Raw genomic sequence first — 20,622 nt, 5'->3', positions numbered from 1 at the left:
CCAATATTTTACCTGGGGCCAGATACCTGGATTCAGGTATTCCAAATATTATATATGGTTTGTATATGGACCTTTAATAAACACCTTTCCTTTTGGCCCCTCTCTGCCTTCTGCCGTCTCTGAGCTTCTCCAGGCCCAGGTGGGAGGTGGGCTCCCTTCTGATGGACTCCTTCCACATGAGTTCTAGGCAGCGCCAGCCTCGACTGCTGTATTAGTCATTCACTTTCCATCTTTTAGAAACTGATAAAGTTTCTTGTTTGCTGCTCATTTCCTCTCCGATTCCCTTTGTTGTTTGTGGGTTTATACTTTGAAATGTTTTTTCTTTAAAAAATGATTAAGTATTTTGGGCATACAGAAAAGTACAGAAAATAATTTAACAAATCCCTATTTGAGTGGACATCTTTCATGCTTTTTGGGCACCTAGCACTGCATGAACACCCAGTTTGGCGACTTCCCACTTTGTGGATCTTATCTCACCAAGAGTGAAACTTAATTTCCTAACTTTCCCTGCAGCTAAGGCTCAGACAGGTGTCCCCGGCTCACCAATTAGACACACCTGTGTGAAACTGGGAAGCACCGCTGTGAAGACATAGTGGAACGTGAGATCCATTTTGTTGAGGGGAGTGGTGACATGTGGCTTTCAAGGCAACAGTGGCAGAGGTCCCATGTCCTGGTGCAAGGTGTGGGGCTGTGCTCAGCAGTTTTTCCCCTGCAGCTGCTCTCTGGTGTAATAAGGGGGATTTTTCCAAGCCGTGCACTCTGATCTCAGCCTGAGACTTGTTAGCCATTCCTTTTTTAACTTAAACTAGCTAGAGCAGATCCTGTTGTTTGCAACCAAGAATGTAGACATATAGCCACTACCAAAATTTAACCATTGTTAACCTTTCCCTTATTTACTTCAGATCCCCCTTTTTTTTTTGTGAGGAAGATTGTCCCTGAGCTAACATCTGTTGCCAATCTTTCTTTTTTTTTTTTCACATGAGGAAGATTGCTGCTGAGCTAACATCTGTGCCAATCTTCCTCTCTTTTGTATGTGGGATGCCGTCACAGCATAGCTTGATGAGTGGTGTGTAGGTCCGATCCCTGCATCTGAACCTTCGAACCTCAGGCCGCCAAACCGGGAGTGTGCAAACCTAACCACTAAGCCATTAGGCTGGCCCCTCCTTTTGTTTTTAAATAAAGAACAAGCTACCTATCCACTGAAAGTCTTCCTCACGTCATTTCCTTCCAAGAAGAACCACTATCCTGTTTTTGCATATCTCTACCCTTTATGATTTACAATGTATGGTATTCTCTAGGTTTTAAAACTAAACATAATTGGGTTTATGCATATTATTTTGCAATTTGCTGTTATTGCTCAGCCTTAGGTTTTCCCATGTAGCATGTTGATATGTGTAGAGCCTAGTCTGTGTGCAGAGCTGGTTTATACATGTAGGGCTATGGAGTACTCCCTACACCATATACTGTATGATTAGTCCTGTGATTCATTTGTTTTCAGCGATGACCAGTGAGGATGGTATTGACTTTTTAGTATTGGAAACAGTACTGCAGAGAATAGTCTTGTGTATGTTTCCTTCTGTACACATTTGACAGTATGTCTAGAATATGTACTTAGAAGTGGAGCGTGCACCTTCAACTTCACTAAATGTTATTTGTCAGCCACCACAATCGTCGTACTAGATTACTCCCTATCAGCAGTGGGATAGTTCCTGTTTCTCCACTCCCTCAAAAATGTTTATCATTGTGAGACATTCAAACATTTGCTCGCTTGGATATGTGTGATCCTATCTCATTTAATTTGTTTAATACTGAGTATATAGCAACAGTGAGCATCTCGTCGTTTGTTTATTATCCAATAAGGTTTCTTCTGTGAGTTACCAGTTTACAAACTTTGTGCATTTTTTTATGGGGTCTTTGGTCCTTTTATATTAATAGGAGTTCTTTATATATTCAGAAAGTTAAACCTTTGTCACTGCAAATATCTTCTCTGTCTTGGCCCTTTGTTTATGCTGTCTTTAATCTTAATGTCAGAATTATCCATCTTTTCCTTTATGATTTATATTTGTTTTAAGGAATTTAAGAAAGCCTTTCCTGACTTGAAGTTATAAGGTATATATATATATATATATGTATATATGATATTGCTTTTCATATCCAATTGAATGATATATTCGAAGTTTAAGTTTGCAGATGGAGTGAAGGACGGGATCTTATTTTGAGCCATCCGCTCCCCCCATGGGTAGTCAGTTACCTGGAACGTTTATTCTCTCCCGCTCTTAGTGGTTATACTGCACTGTCAGGTATCTGACTCCTCTCAATGCCGGGGTCAGCTCCACTGCTCCGTGTGTCTACCGCTGCACCACTGTCCCACGGTTTTAGTTACTGTAGCTTTATAACATGTTTTAATGTCTGGTATGATGAGTCCTTATTTTTCTTTTTCAAAATTGTCATGGTTATTGTAGGATCAGCTTGTCAACTTCTGAGCAACTTGTCTTAAAATTTGTTTTTCTGATACTGATATTTCTACATGAGGTTTCTAGGTTAGTGGTAAATATTTTTCCATTCCTTTCAACTTTTCATGTCATTACGTTTTAGGTATTCTCTTTAAAAAAGCATAGGAATCTTTTTTTTTCTTAAACCTGTTCTCTTCGAATGATTGTGGATTTGATAATTTTTCCTTGTAATTAAATTAGTATTTGCTCGTTATATTTTGAGACTGTTTTGTTAGCACTATGTGTTCTGGTTTGAGGTTTTTATAACTTGCTGGTTAATTGTTCTTTTTATCATTAAATACAGATTGTCTCTAGCCCTCAAAGTGGTTTTTTTCCATCTTAATCTGGTTTCCTTAATCTATTTTTCCTTTAATCTGGTTCTGTCATTACACTGTTTTTGTTAGTATTTAGCTGGTATCTGTTTTTCTGTCCCTTTACTTTCAACGTTTTTTATGTCATTATATTTTAAGTTTACCTTTTGTAAACAGCATAAAACTGTTATTTTCTTTTTAATCTAGTCTTGGAACTATGGTCTTTTATAATAGATAAGTTTTAATTTATATACAATCTACTGTGATTACCATTTCTGTGCATTTTTTTCTCCTTTCTTGCCATATATTGGATTGATCCAATCTTCCTTATTTTCTCTTCCTTTTTGCTTTCTATTTTAGAAGTTACACATTCTGTTTCTATTCCTTCAGTATATAATTTTCCATTTATAGGCGAACCATTATTTATTCGGTCCCCTGTTGATTGATTTTTAATTTTTGCTATTAAAATGTTTTAATTAGTCACCTTGTATATATGATTCTACATGTGTTCTAGTGGATCTGTAATATAAATTCTTATAGGTGATCCCATAGATTAAAGAGTCTGTGCATTTTAAGTTTTGATAAATATGGTAACATCCTTTTAAAGATAAATTTATCCAATAAGCAGATTTTAGATTTGTACGTGGTTAAATATATTAAAAGAAAGGAAAATATTTGAGTCTACTACTGCAAGTTTATTTCTAAGAGATCTCAAAGTTGGGTACTGTTATGTCAGGCTGCCTGTAGGGAGAAAAATACCAAGGACAAATTTTCATATATATATTTTCAATAACGGAATTTCTTCAAATGGATATGGAGTCTGCTTTCGTGATCTGCAGAATTTAGGAAAAGCCAAATTGACGTTTGAGCTGTCTATAATGAGTCCATGCAGGTCAACCTGAAAAACAGTCCCTCAAATCTGGACACACATTTGCCAGGTACAGATAGTCTCCAACATCAGAACAAGCTGTATTTCCAAAGGCAGTGGAGACTTGGATGCATTTCCCCATTCCACTTAAGCAACTGTGAGCAAGGCCCTTAGCACAGTGGAATACAGAAAAGTTTAAAATGATTCTTTCTTTCCTACAGGAGCTCATGATCTAGAAGAGAGGACAACACGTACACAAATAACAAACGCGGGGCACAACATGCAGTACTTTTATAGGAGGGCTACAAACTGTACTTTGGGAGGACCAAGGAGAAAGATCACTTCTGGGTACAACCCTTTTCAGAGGTCTGTTCCTACGTGCTGAGCATGGGCGAAGGGATGAGAAATTGTTGAGCTGTCAGCATTCAGGAAAGGGTCTGATTTTCATAAGTGGAGACTGGGTATAATGATTGTTAAAGCTTTGGCAGCACAGGGGTGAGAGGGTGAAAAGGATGGCAGTGGTATTTTGAGACTGTTTGATTAATCAACCTAGTCTTTGCAAGGCAGGAACTGGCACCCAATCCCTTCTCACTGACCTTTCCTTACTGCTGTTCCAAGCAGCAGCTGATAGTTTGGGCCTAGAGAGGGCAGGCCGTTGGTTGTTTGCAGCTGGTGGTAGAACACAGGGCAGCTGGTTTCAGTGGGCGACTTTCAAGTCAGGAGGATTTTATTGAGATGGTTAGGGTGTTTTTGGTGGGGAGGGATGATGGGACTTCAAATTTAATTGCTGCTTATTTCCCAAAGATGTCAATGACAGAGCATCTCATCACTCAACCCTGTTGCAGAACCTCTCTACACAGCATGAACAGTGTGGAAACACAGTAGCTCTGTGTGTTGCAGTTCTGCTGAGCACCATTCCCAGCTGCCACATCAGCAGTGGCACTGGGTATAAACCACTCGTTCTCAAAGCTGGTTTATGAACCACTTGCATCTGATCTCCTGGTTAGCCTGGTAAAAGGAAGTTTCCTTGGCTCCATTACAGAATCAGCAGCTTTCGGGGTGGGAGCCTGGGAACCTGCACCTTGACAAGTTTCCAAAGTGAGAGTCACTGCCCCAGCTCTTCAGTTACATGTAGAACTTTCCAGTCATTTGTCGGCTATCATGAACCTTTTTTTTTACCAAAAGTCACCTCTTTGAGCCTGTCAGTATAGTTAAAGTGAAATGTTCACTGTCTTTAAACTTATTTCTGTTTTTACAATTGGACTTGGGAGAATAGTGGTGTGATTAAGTCAGTAAACATTTGAGTGGGATACGAATATGCAAGATGGTGGATCAGCCCTCAAGAGTATCACGTCCTCTAGTGCAGTCATTCCCACACCAAGCTCATTATGATACAGTGCCCTGAGTGCTAGTGAACTGGGGAATCTCTGAGCACTGAAGAGAAGGGTGTGAGAGTGACCAAAGAGAGAGGAGACATCATTGGGATGACATTTGAGAAATGCACCTCAAAAAAATCTGTAACTTAAGTGCTTAGGAATATATGTGTTAGCCAGGTGAAGAGTAATACTGGAACACTTAGATTTGTTAAAACACGATAGTAACAGAAAAATCCCTTTATGTGAACATTATTTCTTTATCCTTATTGCTGTGAGAGAATTTGAAATCCAAAGTGGAAAGCTGAACCCTTATGAGCAAGTTTTACCTGTCGGTTTCACCATTTTCTAGTCATTATTAGTGGAGAACCACATAATGGGTCAGCTTTTTTAAAGTCAGCTTAATATTTATGGACTCTTTTTATTAATCTTCTTCAAGTTCCTTTTTCTCTTCAAGTGCTCCTACTTTCTTTGAGGTACTGGTCCTCTTATTTTCAGAAAAATTCGAATATTCCATGTTTTCTATATATTCTTTGATCCCCAGACTTCACTTTACCACCCTTATTCTAGTTTTTATTCCTTTATTTTTTAGCTGCTGGATCTATCTAGTTGCTGACAGTGACTAGGAAAGGCCTGGTTTTTAACTCGGCAAGTTTCTGGGGAAGTGGGTCAGAACCTAGACAATCCTCTTGTCATTCGTTAATTTTTTTTTTTTTAAAGAAACCATGTCCAGCATAACTTAGTACTTCATTCCATTCAGTATTCTACGGACAAAATTGGGTTCCTTTTTCCTTCTCCATCTATCACAGAACCCACTTTCACTTCAACCACTCCTAGTTTGTCACTTCAAAACACACACACACTCCTTGCTACTTACCCCTTCCTCCAATCCAAACACACACCTAGTCTTACTCACATTCCAAGAGTTTTTTAAATGACTGAATATCTTGGTAGGAGGACTCCATCTGAGACCAGGAGATCAGGAACTAGAGCCTAGGAGGGTTGGGCATCAGAAAACCCAGCACCCTGCAGTATCTAGGTTCTCTGGGTTGTCATCATGGGACTGTTAGATTGGAGCTATTCTGTCTTTGGAAAGATCTGCTATGGTAGATCATTTGATTTAGATGACTGAAATTTACGAGTTTTAATACTAGTGTTTATTTAACACTTAATACATAATAGCATTGTGCTCTTTACATGCACTCTTTCCTTTAATCCTACCATCCTTATCAAATATATTCATTATTTTACTGATGAGGAAACTGAAGCTTAGAGAGATTAAGTAACTTGCCTAAGTTTCATGTAGTGTAGTCTAGTGCTCTTCAAATAAGGCATTTCACAGCACGGTTTTTCTTAAACTGCCTTTTTCATGTTCACAGCCTTTCATTATAACAGCAGGAAGATTAGTTTATTCCAGGCCTAACATTTTGGGACTTTGTGGCTCTAGGCAGCAAGCAGAGTTTGAAGAACTGGGATTCAAAACAAGGACTCCTCTTGTAGATAAACACTGAAGATAAAATGAATAGTCTGAAGAAACACCCTTGAATGTGATGTACCTACATGGGGGCTCCCGGGAGCCAAATGTTCATTCCAAGGGTTAAGAGGAGAAATTTATCTTGGCAGCACACACAACTTGAACAGAAACGAAGACCAGGCCAAGGGGTTGCCCTCAGATGAGAATACTGTGTCCTAGGAGTCAGGAATGTTCCCCTTAGTATTCTCATAATTTTTCCCATTGTCTTTTTTCGTGTAAATAACTTCCGAAATTACAGTTTGTACTTTGCAAAAGAAAAAAGGCCATAACAAAAAATTATTTTAAATCAACTAAAGACTAAAGAGATTTATTTGGTTACAGTGTATAATTGTTCAACAAAATGTTGAAAAGAGTTGCTAATGCAAGCATACATTAAATGTGCTAACAATTACAATTGGCTATTTATTTGTAAGTGATATAGTTAATTATGGAGAAAAACTTCCTAGAAATCCAAACCTTAAAAATTCTGCAAATCAAATCATTAGCTTTTCTCTTCTCTAACAAAGTGAGAGGACTGGTTCTTGGATTAATTTCACTGTGACATTAACGTAGCACTTTATATTTTACAAAATAGTTCTCTATCTCATGTAAGCCTCACACCAACCTTGTAAAGTACTAGCCCCATTCTGTGGATGAAGAAACAGACTTAGGAAAAGTGGATTCTCTGACCCCACGACATTATATTATGTGGCTAAGCTATTGAACTTGAACCTAGGTTTAGGACTTAAATTTCAAATATGAAATTTTTTGATTAAATCTTTGTCTCTTGTAGGGAAAAAATGGGTTAGCTCTCAAACTTCATTTACCATGCTGTTAAAAATCTTTCATTTTTAAGAAACAAATTCACTGCCATAGCCTTTCAATTCCCCCTTAATATTCAAATAAAAGTATTAATTTTAAACTAAAGTCTAAATAGAAAATTGTTACATGGGGGGAAATACCAATTTCTAAATCTTTTAAAAAAATATTGCCCAACAATCCATCATGTAACTGGAGGACAGTAGTCCTAATTTTTAACTATAAAGATGTTCTAGAAACTTCAGAATATGTTTAGTCCATATTTCTTCCGGTTGAATTATTAAAAGTGCTTATGAACAGTTATAATGAACAAACCATAACTTTGAATTAAAAGTGACACGAATACATTTTCCATTAAAGATAAAAACAAAGATGTGGGCTTGAAGATTAAAGTAAAAATGTTTGCATTCAGAATACTGCTGATAAATCTTTTAAATGACCTTACACTTAAAACTTAATTTAAGGCGGAACATCCCAGTGACCAGATTATGATTAACAAATTAAAAAAATAATAAAGCCTGAAGTCTAAGTTTATCCAACAGGGTGACTCATGCTTCTTTGTCATCCTCCCACGGCAGCAATCTGTTCCATGTGAATGCTAGTAACAGGCATCATACCCTGTTAATGCTAACATGTAGGAGTCAGTCCGAGGTAAAAACCCCTATCACGATTAGCATTAACAGCATACGGCCCACAGCAAGCCTCCAGCATTCAGAGGATGAGGCATAAAGAATTTAAACCACAGATTTCCCCTTCCTGGTTTGCGCCACCTGCAAGAGAGAGAGAAATGGTTGTATATGCACAGGCAGTTATAAGGTTGGAGTGACAGAATATAAATCTGAAAGCAAAAGTCCTCTTTGTTTTCTTTTTAAAGGAAAGAGCTCATTAAATCCTAGGAAGGAATTGGTTGAAAAGGAAGATACATTGGCAATTAGATACTTTCACCTTTACGTGTATTGGAAGACTATTTTTAAATTTATGTTTTAAATTCTATTCTGTAGTTTTGAATTATTTACACATATGTGCCATTTTCTTTAAAACAAAAACAGAACCACTCTTCAGTCCCTAAATGCTAAAATGCAAAGGGGGAATCTTGAGTTCTGACACACTGCTATCTTCTGATTTACATCTCATCTGGGAACTAGACAACTTAAGTGAAAGGTCAAAATAGTCATAATAGTATTTTATGATTTATGAAAATTAAAATTGAGTTAGCCTGTTTTACAAAGGTTGAGTTTTGGCTAGATTTTCATTCTGTAATAAATAGTTGAGGTTTCACCTTTATTTCTTTAGGAGATATGACACAGGCAACGGAGCTCTCACCCACAGATGAATCCATCATGAAATGTCCCCATCTGCTATTTAGAGATTCTCTGGGGAGAGCATTACCCAGTGGCTTTGGTTTTGATCTACATAAAGGAAGTATGACTTAAACTGGGTCTCAAACTACTTCTCTTCAGCAAGGAGTGGATTGAAAAAAGAAAAAGATGAATTTGCTACTTCCGGTTAGAGTCTGATTTTACTCTCTCAGATAAAGTGACATTTCTCCCACAAGCTTCTGGTTTCGGTGTTACTACAGCAGAACCTAGAAGTTAGACTATCATTGAAGTGTGTGGTCTCCTTCAGTACAAAAGGGGAATCACCTTCTCTTTTATTTAATCATGAAACCAGCTAGATGTAAAATTGTGATTAAGTTCAAAAGAAGTGTATAAAGTTAAAAATTCCCCAATGAATATGTTTTGACAGGGCAGAATATGGTGGTTTGGAAATTTCCAGACCAAGGAAATATATCATTCTTACTGATAGTGATTTTTTTTTTTAACTTTGCTGTTTCCTGAGATGAATTAGTTCAGTGATGAAAAGCTTTAAATTAAATGATGTCAATTCAGCATTTTAGTTCATGTTACAGATTTTCAGTCAATAAAGATTATGAAAACAAAGGTTTTTTTTCCCTTTCACAGTCCCTTGGACACAATAAATGCTCAATAAATACACAATTATATCCTATTGTTTGTTCCTCCTCAATCAATATACTTCAACCTTATCTTAAAGAGCTATGTCTAATTCATGTTTAAGGTGAACTGCGCGCATACAGTTCTACCCATAAATTTTACTCCTGTTCTTTAAAGGTGACATCTGATCACAGGTACTAAAAGAAATACATTTAATATAATAATTGGACTTTTTATCTTTCATCTTTTTTCACAAATTGCCCAATTAGAGTGCTTAGAAAAGTGACAAATGTGCTTAGAAAAATGACAAATATCCTATACTATATTAAAAATTCTAACAGCTTTTATGTCTTTATTGGTTCACACTCTAAAGGTATGCTGAAATAAAAATCGTCACACAGGTACCCTTTCGTTCTCAATGCTCAAACAGAAACTGTGCCACCGTGTTATCTAGACAAGACTTCTCGGGCATGATGAATTCCATGATGAGTTCCTAAAACTGCAGAGAAGAGCAGTTTATATAAACATACTGCACAATATGAAATCTCACTTAAAACATAATGAGAGGTGAACACCATTAACCCTGATAAACAGAATGAAGGAGAAAATATCCCAGAATAGCTTTTTAAAAAGTATATTCAGTAGACTTTTAGACATTAGGGTGACTAGACAATCATTCACCCATTTGTGTGGAAGCTGTGCTCACTTCCAGTGTTTTTGACTGGGCTTGCAAGGAGGACCCCAGCTAACCAACAAGAGAACTGCTAGTGTGTCTGAGTGGAAATTAGTGATCAAGACAACAAAGCCTAGTCTATCCAAGGCATTGGGCAGAGGAGGATGTCATGAGGTAATAAGAAATGAAGTGGCTCTTTCTGGAATCAGGATAGCCAACCAGCTGGTAGAGTGGCAGAAGAATTAGGCACAAGTACAGACCCAGCCATCAACAGTGACAGCTGCTAACGATTTGATGAGAATGTAACAAGCAAAATTTGCAATACAAGAGAAATTTATATGGATTATACCATATAAATTAGAGTGGGGATCTTGACTAGGGTAGTTGTAAAGACATCCTTCAAACCTCCTCATTCCGCAATACATTTAGGCCCACAACACGAAATATCCATTGTCAATATAAGCTTTACTATATAGCACAGTTCTTTTTAGTAGCTGAGTTCCAAATTAAATCTGGTACTTGAAAGAATTTGTTACTCAGTAATTGAGTGTCAAAACCTTTCCTTCTCACCTTGGATAAAAATTACCAAGATGAAGCACTAGATATATACTAGATAAATAATAATACCGCTATCTTTCATTGTATGGCAGCCCTATTCTTCCTCGGGTAGTGAGGACCAAACTGAAGGCAGCATTCTGTGAAAATTTCCCTTAAATTATGCTTTTCTGAAGGATGATTTTTTTTTGAAGGGGACCATATGATTTCAATATATCCTTTTATTCTTATTGATTTGCTATGAAAGATGGTATCAGTTATATATTCAGAGCAAAATATGTCCTAAGTTTGCCACTGAGTATCTCTTCATATATGAATCATAAGTTATATCCTTCCACAATTTTCTATATTCTATATTTTCTTATTTTGCTGCTTACTCTCAGTACTAGCCACTTAATATCTGCATACTGCAAGAACTGCATGCCATAAAGTTTTCTTTAAAAAAGAGTCACAATGGTTGAATTTCACAACCAAGCCATCATGAGATACCCTGACTTTATTCATCCTGAAATGTACAAATATTTGGAAACTATTAATTTGTTGTTACAAAGTGAATGGACACCTATTTCTACTCAAAGTCGTCATCCTATATTGATACAGCAATACAAATTCCTGGCCCAAAGCCATTTTACTTAGGTGAAAAGTAATGTAATTATGCTTTTGAAAATGAAGATGATTAAGTTTAGATGATTTCTTTTAAGTGTTTTCCCATTTTTATTTAATTTTCTTATGTACCCATCAAAAAAATAATCATTAAAATGGACTTCAATGTTGATTCCTATTTGGATCCATTCACTAAATGTAACTAGTGCATAATTGCATAAGAAAGCTAGTAGCTGGCTTTTCCACTGGAACTTATTCTGATTCCCTATATCCTGGTCTTGGTTTAGGTCATGAGAGTAAGCAGTGACAATGAACACAGGGATGTACAAATCAACATCCTGAGACAATTTGGACCTGTCATAGTTAATCTTTGGAATAACAGTTCCTTGATTACCTTTTGACCCAAGATCAAAAGATGAAGGTGGCTGCAAACATGATGCCCCAAGGACCTGCCCCTCTAAAAACTCTGCATCTTCCCTTCTCTTCCACTCAGTCAGAATTTCTTACCATTAGAACCATCTCCTTTGGGTGGGGGAACCAAGGTGGCAGGTGAGGTTTCAGGTAAGCTGTTCTTGAAACACAAATAAATTATCTGGAGAAGGAAGGAAAGGATGGGGTTGAAGCCTCTCTCATTGACATTTCAACTTAGACTGGTTTATTAGGTAAGTTAGCTCGTCGTCTCTGAAAGCAGACATGAAGGACTGAGGAGAGAGGACCCAGGGTGGGTAAATTTTAATGGGGATAAAGAGAGATTTAGAGGAAAGATGAGGATGTGCCCAAAATAGGGTGAGAGCTCATCCTTTTCATGTCCAGCATAAAACAGCCACAAATTAAGTATTTAAAACAGCATGCCCTGAATTTTAGTTTCGTTCTCTGTATTTGAACCTCTCTACATGGTATAAAATGTCATAAAAAGTGTTTAATTTCTCAGTAATTCTTCATAAAGACCTTTAATATTCTGTGACAAAAAGGAACATTCAAGGGACTGGCTTTCTAAAGTGTGTTTATTTCTATGAAGTTTTTTATCACATTTTCTGTAGAGTATTATTCTGTTACATCTCAGTAACTGATTTTACAAGTCAACTCCTGTGCTGTCAGGAAATGGGGCAAAGAGAAATATGTTTCCTCTTGAATTCACATGAGTTCCATCATCAAAAAGCGATTGATGGGGTGACCTGCTACTGACTGAGGCCAAAACTAATGGGTTACATCTTCAGAAGCATACAAATGCATCTTCTACAAGTAAAATAGATTGTTCCGTAGGAATAACCCATATCCTGACCTCTTGGTGAAGAATAAGAAACTTTTCATAGCATTAACCTTACATTTAAGAAAAATTCCCTGTATAAGCCATTGCTGGGAAAAAAATTAGGAACTCACTATGTCATGATATTGTCTTTCATTTACTTCCACAAAAATCTTCTCTTGATCTAATTAAGAATTCTTTAATGAAAATACCTACTATTTCTAAATTAAGAGCTCCTTATTGAAAAGACTGGTTTGCACATGAAACAGCTCTAATACATATGTTTCTATATTTTGAAATTCAGAAAATAGGTGTTTTCAAAGATATATGCCAGGAATGATATTAACACATAAAACTCAACATAACATGCTTTTGAACTGTCTCAAAAGACAGACAATGTGGACATCACAGGATCAGATGGCAACATTATATTGAGTGACCATTTAATTGTGAACTCACAAATGAGAAAGAATATTAGCCTTGGAGGATTATTCTGCTTTTCCCAATTTTAAAACCAGGAAGTTTTTACTGAACCGACTTGTGGAACTTATTTACAAGCGAAGTAATCTTCCCAATAGTTTTATTATGGACGGTGATTAATACCTTCACTTTTCAGATAAGGATGTGGAAAAAACAGGTTAGAAATATTTCCCCCAGAGTCATTCTGCAGAGTAAGCAGGAGAAGTCGACGGAGAGCAGCCCGCGTCCAGCTCCCGCTCCTGGACCAGCTCATTGTGGAAGGGGCGCTTTCTCAACACTTGGACCTCACACTGGCTCAGCTTCAGGCCCCAAACTTTGGGGCAATGCTATCAGACAAACATGGATAACAAACAAGGGGTGGAAGGGGACAGCTCAGCGGGGAGGTGCATTCTATTGCTTTAAATCATGGCCGTTCATTCTTATTTCATATTTACACAAAAGGTTTTCCAGGTGCCCAATAACTTAAAACTTTTACTGTTATACTTCCATAAGAGAATTTGAATAATAGTTTTATCTTTCTCGTTTATAATTTATTTGTAATATTCTTCCTCCCCCCCGCCGCCTCCACACCTCACCTTGGTAAAAAGGAAACGTGATGGCAGTTGTCAACTCTAGGGTGCTTTGTTATCCTTTAAGAGTCACCTCTTCTAGGAGATGACCTCTGTGTACTTGAGTTCACAGTGTTTATTCTCAACACTGAATTTCAATAAAATGCCTCCTTTGGAACTTACTGTGTGTGCTCTTTGTTGGCTATATGTACAGGGTCCCATATGTCTGGCATCAGAGGAAAAATCCTCTCTTCTATTTCTACCAGCCACAGTTCATATATTTCTATTTCTGCACACCATAATAGTTCCAAGCAAGGAAGAATTTGTGTACTGAGAACTATGTTAGACAAAATGTGCAAGTTCTGGGAACAAGAGGTTTCATTTTGCCTGTTTAAAACTGAGTTTTCTTACGATGCCACATGTATGGGATACCCTGTGTTACAAGGCAAAGACCATACTGTTTCTTTGTACACCCCACAGCATTTCACTCCATGCCGTAACACAGCAAATGAGGCTTATGTTTGGTATTCCTCAAGATGTCATCTCTAGACATAACTTCATACATACTCTTAGGCTCCAGCAGACCTACTTCCAATCACTCCTCAACTATGGAGTTGCCCGCCTTGCCTTCTCTCTCCCTCTCAGATAGCAAACTCCTGGAGGCGGGGTTCTCTTCTGCTCCTGGTGTGACCCTCCGTCTCTGCCTCCCCGAAGGTGGTTAGTCCTCTCTCCATCCTCTGTCAGAGCACGCCTCACAATGCACAGTGATTACTTCCTGTGTCTCTCCTCTAGTGTGGAGATGTACCTGGGGGCAGAGACCAGCCGGGTCTCACCTCAGTGCTTGCTAATAGCTGACACTCAGTAAACGCTCGGAATACTTGCTCGAGACACTCCAGAGGCATTTCCATCTGCGCAACTGGCTTGGATTTGGCACTGCAGTGTTTCAGTAAGATTTAAATAATATGCAGATTCTTGGAGAATTATTGTAGCAGCATCTTATAGATGTGGAAATATATTAATGAGGTTTGTTGGTATTCCAGATTAGTAATGGACAATTTACATCTAGGGGATCCCAGGCTTGGACCTCAGTCCACAAAGTATAATCGTTATAGGATAAAGCTGGAGAATATGACCAGAAATAATCATCTGAAGCTGTGGATAAAAACTAGGTTCCATTCCTGTTTTTTAAAACCACATTTGGATGTCATAATCCTGTATTTTCACTGTGTAGGAGCATGTCCTTATGCTTAGAAGATACATGCCAAAGCATTTAGAGGTAAGATGCCAGGTCTGTGTATAGATACAGACAAAGAGCGAGCGATGGATAGGGGCAGAGAGAAATAAAGCAAATGTGACAAATGTTAAGAATCAGTGAATCTAAGGGAAAGGTCCAAGGGTGTTATTGTTCTGTAGTTTTCAACTTGCCTGGGTTCCATTCCCAACCCCAGCAATGTTACTAGCTGTGTGATACTTGGCAATTTGAACTCGTTAAGTCTTAGCTGCTTCTCTAAAAATGGAGATAATGATAGAAGCTACTCAAAAGGTCTCCGTGAAGATGGAGCGATACAACGAATGTAAAGCATTTTAGTGGAGGGTAGGCTCATAATCAGGGCTCAGTGGATGGTAGCCAGGTACTCACATCAGTATGAATACTTGCTGAGTACCTGTAAGTATCTGTACATCTGTCACATCTTGCACTTGTCGTTTTAAAAGTACAAGTCCAGATGCATTTACTACTGTATAATTGAGTCATTATATAAATTAGAGGTTATCGAAAAACAGTACAAGGCAAATCAAAATAATTCTTTGACATCCTAATCGCTAAGTCATGAGTAATGGCTAACAGGTGCACCAAAATATTTCCTTGGAAATAATTTTCTAACATGTTTATTAGTTTTTCTTTGGGTTAAGGAGAAAAATGCATTTTGAAACTGTTCAAACTCTTTAAAACCAAACTTTTTACTGTGTCAAGAATTTTGAGGCTTCTTGGTACATAGATACTCTACTTTCTCAGACTGTTTTCATATCTCACTTTCCAAATTGGTTTCTTGAAATGTACAAGATCATAAATGTATGCATAAACATAAGTGAATCTATAGTGCAAACACTTATACAGGGCACCCCGAGGGCCAGGCACTAGTTTGACTGTTTGACATACACTAACTCACTGATTCCTCATAATGACCTTAGGAATGAGTATTGTCATCCTCCCCATTTACGTCCGGGGGCACGGAGGCTCAGACAGGTGAAGTGACTGGCCCAAGGTTATTCAACAGTGGGTAGGCACCAGCGTCCATGCTCTGAACCACTACGCTGGCCTGCCTTATGGTGGACAAGCAACAAGAAGGCACACAGCATTTTGTTAAGACAGCCAGGAACCTATACTGTGTGTAGAACATTCTCATTTATGGAGAAATGGCACAAACGTCACTGGATGTCATTTCCCCTTATCCAAACATCAGCTTCACAATTTCATTAAATCAGCTGTTTGATATTCTTCACTCATCTTTCCTCCCGCCAGTGCCTTAACCCCATCTACCCACACACGGGTACTATTTGCAGAATTAGCACAGGTATTCACAGTCTGTCGTGAACCACACCACTTGATCGATGTTGAGCCTCATTTTCTGGTGAGTGTGACATCGCGTGTAAGGGTGAGAATTGTGCCTTTTGTTCAAAGCGTTCTTCTACATTGCTGAGAGTCTTGGAGTTGTGAGTGAACTGCTCAGACACATGATGTGCTAATCTGAGGATATATGTGCTTTTGGGAGGTTTTGCTCGAGGCCATGAATATTGTAAACCCAAAGACAGGATTGATGGACAGAGCTTAAGTGTTTCATGGCAGGTGAGAATTACACAGCAGTGATCACATTAAAAGTGTTGTATTTCCTTAAGAGTCTGAGATAAAAGGGATATATATATATATAAGAAAGATGTGGTTAGTCAAAAGGTGGGAAAAAGAGAGGCTTTTAAAATTTTAGTATTTTTCCTTGAGAAAAACTGTTTCACAATTTTCTTATTCTATCCAATTTCAGCAAATGTGACAGTTTTGAAGCCAGTAAGATCGGTGAAAGACAAACACACATTCTCCAGTCAATTATACTCGTACTTACTTTCTCTGACTCCCTTTGGACATAGAGGAGATGAATTCACTGAGTCCAGCCATGTCTTAGAACATACAAGAAAGTGAAGTGAAGTGGTAGTCATGCTGGAATCATAGAATTTCATCAGTTTAAGGGACTTTACAAATGACTCAGACCCAGTCACCCATTTTAGAGATGAGAACAATGAGGCACATTTGCACAGAGTTGGGACTAGAAACCTGCCATGGTTCTCAGGCTGGTGCTCTTTCCACAATACCAGGCATCTGCGCTGCGGGCTGGAGGCCTCACATCAAAGCAATAAAGCTGTTAAAATCAATAGCTTCAGTTATGATTCATAGCGAATGACTCACAAAAACGAAGATGATGCCAACTAGTCAAGGACAGAGGTGCTCAGTCTAGGTGCAAGGTAAAGAGGCCACACACCACTCTCCACCGTTCCAGTGATTTAGTCTACTGGGTTTAGAATAGGAATTATGAACGTCCACCCCCAGGCAGCTCCTGGCAGAGATTCAAGGAAGCGTGGAGCGACTAACATGAATGCAAAATTGTGTGTGAGGATGTATGCTTTTTCTTTTTTAAATTTCTGGGAAACGGAAACACATACATAACTTCCATTAAATTTGAGGTAGGAAAAAAGAAGTTTAAGCCTTTTTTTTTTAAAGAATTTAAACTTAAAGGTTTTTAAGAATTACTGTAAAATGAAAAACCTCCTTTAAATTGAATGGTAGATCTTAGTCATGGCATAAAATAGCTGATGAAAAAACTTTTCAAAAGTTAAAACCTAGGGCTTTTTTGGGTGGATTTTTTGATTCACAGAAGACTGGATGAGATATGAAGAAAGATGAAGGCTGCTAATTTTCCATGTTTGCCATTGTAAAGAATGGCAAAATTCACAGCACAATCTAACTAGTTTAAGTATTTATGTTACTGTAATGGAAATGATATCAAATTGCCTAGCAAGTTCTCTTGGCCTTTCCTCTCGCTTTTAAGATTCACGAGGGTAGGGCCGTGCCCGTCTTGCTCACTTGTGCGTCCTCTCCAGCATCTAGCGTAGTATCTGGTACAGATAGAATGTGATGATGGCCTTCCCATAAAGAGAGCATGGCACTCAGGGATTTTGTTTTTTTTTTAAAGACCAACAAGTTATGCATTTTATACATGATTACTCAGGTAAAAACAAGAGTGGAAATTTGTGCAAATGCCACCCTGTTCTGCCTTGAAACAGTGTAGGGCTCAGCCAGCGCTCACACTTCTCTTTCTTAATATGCGTGGTTAGGAAGCTTGGTCCTGTGCCAGGGCGAGCTGACCCACCGTGTGAGGGAACTCGGTTATTACAGGCCATTACCGAGGAGTCCACGCAGCAGAAGGGATTACCAAATGTGCTCCGGTCCTCTGAGAGAAATCAGGGAGGCAGCAAACTGTGATGGCAATGAGCCTGAACTGCGTCAAAGGCCCGCGGTCTGCACCCCTCATCCCACATCCCACATCCCACATCCGTGCCTAAAAGCAGGCTTTATGCTAAGGACCTAGTGACCTTAAGAGAGAAAACACAAATTGTCTGAGCCACAAGTCCTCATGGGCAAATGGGGATACCACCACCTACCCTGCCAGTTTCCTATCATTGTGACTATCAAATTAGACAATAAGCAGAAAATTGCCTTGACAACTTTATAGCTTATATTACTGTTCACATAGATAAGCAATTAAATACTTTATATGTACCCATTTTTTAAAAGCTCAGTCCTATGGTTTTTAAAAGTTCAACTGCTCTTGTTCACTTAGATTATACTTTATGTTAAAGCCATATATAAAAGAGGCACTACTTCAGAGAGATGAGTGGAGATGAAAAGGAATAACGATGGCTTTGAAATAGCTACATAAGGTCATGTAGAAAGTCTATCTCCACTTGACCTCATCTACTTGATGCAAGATATAAACCAAATTATGAACATCATTAGATACCCATGGCCTCTTCAAATCACACGGGATCCTGGATCTGCTGTGTGATGTTGGAGAGTAGCTTCACCTCCCCCGGCCTCGGTTCCCTCACTTTTAAGATTGGATTCTCTGCTTATATCTTCATCAGCTGTCAACTTCAGTAATTCCACGTTAAATTTTATTCATCATCAGCTCAATATGCCTGCTTTAGATGATATAAAATTTAAAAGACCTGGTCTGCGTTTGGGAGCTGTAAACTGTGGAGGGCAGACACCCACAGAGGATTTTGAGAATAAAGAAAACCAACGTGCTGGGCCAGAACGCACCCCGGCACGAAGGGAGCAAAGGAACACAGCAGCTCCCCGAACCGTCGCTCAGTCCTCACGTCTATTAAATGAAGACGTTGATCATCTAATAAGTTACGATTCTTTTATAAAATTAAGGCCTATTATTACTTTTCAAAAGAAAACAGAAAAGACACGTGTCTTGAAGGCCGTCCCTTCTGACCCACCCTGTCCCTCGAGTGTGTTTGGCACACTCGCCTGGCCGCTGCCATAGCTAAGCGCGTCCAGGGCCGTGTCACAGGTAAGGACACTGCGGAGAGGCTGTGCCAGGCCTTCAGCGCCTCTCCTTCCCTTTGCCGCTTTCCCCCAGGGATCCATCCCCACCGACCCCGGGTCCCGGGAGGGCCCGCGGACGGCGCCCCCCGACGGGTGCTCGGTGCCACGTGCGCGCCGCCCCCGCCCCTGTCGCCGGCGGGGGGACGGTGGCCCCGCCGCCAAGCCCGGGCTCGTCGGAGAGCAGGACCGGCGGGCGGAGGCCGAGGGCAAAGTCGGCGTACCTGCGGGCGGCGCGGCCTCCGGTCCCTCCGGCGCCGCGCGGCTGGGCTCCTCCGCGGTCCGCGATCCCGGCTGCAGGCGGCCCGACGTGGCCGGCCGCGCACAGGAAGCCCGCGCCTGCGAACCGGCGACCCTTTTATAACCCACTTGTGACTCATAACCGACCAGGCGCCTTTTCTGTAAAACCCCCCGCCTCGCCCCCCTCCCGCCTGTTCTTGGAACCTACAGCTTGAAAAACTTTTTTTTTCTTTTTAAAGGAAAAGTCGAAAAAGCCCAGCGCCCCGAGGATTGGTGTTTTCCCCTTTCCCTTTCTCGTGGGTCATTGTGTGTGTGTGTGTGTGTGTGTGTGTTTCGCTCCACACACGCCGTGTACTTTCCTGCCCCCGCGCTGCCAGGCTCGGGCTCCAACCTTTGTTCTGCATGAAAAGGAAACGCATTCAAATGACGACGGCCCCAGACGTGTCGCCCGGGCGCTCCGGCGGCCCGAGGGGAAGTTGCTACTTGTTGCAACTGGGTCGTGGGGGTGTCTTGACAAAATCCATGCAGATGAGAAAGAAAACGGAGCCGGAGAGAAGCAGGGGGAAGGCTTTCCCTCCCCCACGGAATCAGCTGGAGGCAAGCGGGTCCCTAACGGAGGAAGAAACGGTCAAGTGACTCCTCCACGTGACCCCTCCCCTCAGTCCCCTTCAGGAGTCAGTGTTTGGTGTGAGATGTGCACCTCGGATTTGAGGGCATTCGCGCCTTGCCTCTTACTCACATTTATCCTTGGGGATGCTAGCATACGGGGCTTGAATCTTCTTTAATTCTGGCCTCACTATCATTCCCTCCTCACTCCCTTCCCACGCCCCAGGATGTCTTCCTGGAGCGTATAGACTTCAGTCGTTTTAATTTTGGTCTCATCGCCTCCCTCTTTACTCTCCCCCATCCTGCCAAAAGGGGAGCATTTTCCTGGAGCAGGTCCTTTGACACATTGGATAGAAATGAATAAAATAGGTCTAAAACATAGCATGCGTCTACTACAAGCCTAGTCGAGTAACTCATTCTTGAACCTCAGTTCAATGAACCTGTAGGCCTTGAGGAAGAAGGAAGAAATGAGGGGGCGGGAGGAGGAGGAGGGAAGTCAGGAATGGACTTAGCCTCATCACCGTGTGACTCATGCCTTTTTCTAGATAAGACAGGGCAACTGCTGGTTTCCAGCTCATCTCCTAAACTTGGATCTCCATCTCAAGGGCAGAAGACATTTTAGAATAGTCTGTATTAAGCCCATGTCAGAAAATTAGTTTCTAGAACCCCTGAATGCATGTCAGA

This window comes from Equus asinus, chromosome 18, assembly GCF_041296235.1.
Source record: "Equus asinus isolate D_3611 breed Donkey chromosome 18, EquAss-T2T_v2, whole genome shotgun sequence".
Taxonomy (NCBI): Eukaryota; Metazoa; Chordata; class Mammalia; order Perissodactyla; family Equidae; genus Equus; species Equus asinus.
The sequence above is the reverse complement of the archived record's forward strand: the minus strand, read 5'-3'. Positions refer to the sequence as shown.